The sequence below is a fragment of the Eimeria maxima genome, genomic scaffold (assembly GCF_000499605.1).
Source record: "Eimeria maxima Weybridge genomic scaffold, Emw_scaff201, whole genome shotgun sequence".
In the NCBI taxonomy this organism is placed as follows: Eukaryota; Apicomplexa; class Conoidasida; order Eucoccidiorida; family Eimeriidae; genus Eimeria; species Eimeria maxima.
The window spans coordinates 45001-46876 of NW_013564896.1; positions in this window are offsets into that span (position 1 = coordinate 45001).

Consider the following 1876-nt stretch of genomic DNA (forward strand, 5'->3'; position numbering starts at 1 on the left):
TCGCGTTTATTAATTGTTAATTTTATTTATTTATTTATTTATTTATTTATTTATTTATTTATTTATTTGTCTCTTTTTTTTTATTAGGGTTTGTGTCTGCCTTTATGATGGCCTCTTCCCTTGCCTTACAAAAATTCCCCACTGTTAATGCAAGTAAGTGCAGCAGCAGCAGCAACAGCAGCAGCAGCAGCAACAGCAGCAGCAGCAGCAGCAGCAGCAATTGCTGACAATGCATGCATGAGGTTTTTATCTTGTTCTTATCTCCTTATGCTCTAATAAAAATATATTTCTTTTTTCTTCTTTTTTCTTCTTTTTTCTTCCTTTTTCTTCTTTTTTCTTCTTTTTTCTTCTTTTTCCTTCTCCATTAATTATTTTTTATTCTTTTTTTTTTCTTTTTTTTTTCTTTTTTTCTTTCTTTTTCTTATACAGCAATAGATGGACAAGAAATAGTATATAAGAGTTATATAGATATATATGTATTATTTATTTATTTTTTCTTCTTTTTCTTATTAATAAGCAATAAACATATAATTAATTAATTAATTAATTAATTAATTCTTTTTCTTTTCTTTCTTTCTTTGTTTCTTCTTTTCTTATACAGCAATAGATGGGCAAGAAATAGTATATAAAAGTTATATAGATATAAGTGTTGCTGTTGCTTCTCCTACTGGTCTCCTTGTCCCTGTTATAAGAAATTGCCACCACAAGAATTGGCACCAATTAGAGCAGGTACGTACAGCTAGCTAGCTAGCTAGCTAGCTGAGTGGCTAGCTAGCTAGCTAGGTCTTAGCTAGCTAGCGAGGTCTTAGCTAGCTACATTCAGGGTAGCGGGGGAATTGCTGCTGCAGCTGTTTTTTTTATTTTTTTTTGTGGTCTTTGCGCGTCTTATTTATTTATTTATATTTATTTATATTTATTTATTTATTTATTTATTTATTTATTTATTTATTTATTTATTTATTTATTAAGGAATTAGTCCTATTAGCACAAAAGGCAAGAAATCAACAATTGGCGTTAGAAGATATGACGGGAGGAACATTCACTATCTCCAATGGTAATTCTCTCCTTTTTTTTTGTCTCTTTTTTTTCTCCTTTTTTTTGTCTCCTTTTTCTTCTTGTCTCCTTTTTTCTCCTTTTTTTTGTCTCCTTTTTTGTCTCCTTTTTTTATTCTCTCCTTTTTTGTCTCCTTTTTTTACTGTCTCCCTTTTTGTCTCCTTTTTTTATTGTCTCCTTTTTTTATTGTCTCCTTTTTTGGCTCCTTTTTTTATTGTCTCCTTTTTTCTCCTTTTTTAGTGTCTTTTTTTGCCTCCTTTTTTGTCTCCTTTTGTTATTGTCTCCTTTTTTTTGTCTCCTTGTTTGTCTCTTTTTTGTCTCCCTTTTTTATTGTCTCCTTTTTTGTCTCCCTTGTATGTGTCTCCTTTTTATTTATTTATTATATATATTATTATTGTCTTCTTTTTTTGTCTCCTTTTTATTCTTTTTGTCTTATTTATCTTTGCTGCTGCTGCTGCTGCTGCTGCTGCTGCTGCTGCTGTGCTGCAGGAGGTGTTTATGGCAGCATGATGGGGACACCAATCATAAACCCTCCACAGTCTGCTATCTTAGGTGCTGCTGCTGCTGCTGCTGCTGCTGTTGCTGCTGTTGCTGCTTCTGCTTCTATATCTTGCTGTCTAGTTGCTGCTGGTCTTGCACGTATTGCACATGCTGCACTTGCTGCACTTGCTGCTGCTGCTGCTGCTGCTGCTGCTAATTTGCTGCAGGCATGCATGCAGTGACGGAGAGGCCAGTTGTACGCGATGGACAAATCGTCATCCGCCCCATCATGTCTGTCCTCGCCTCCCTCCCCTCCTCCCTCCCCTCCCTCCCCCCCACCACC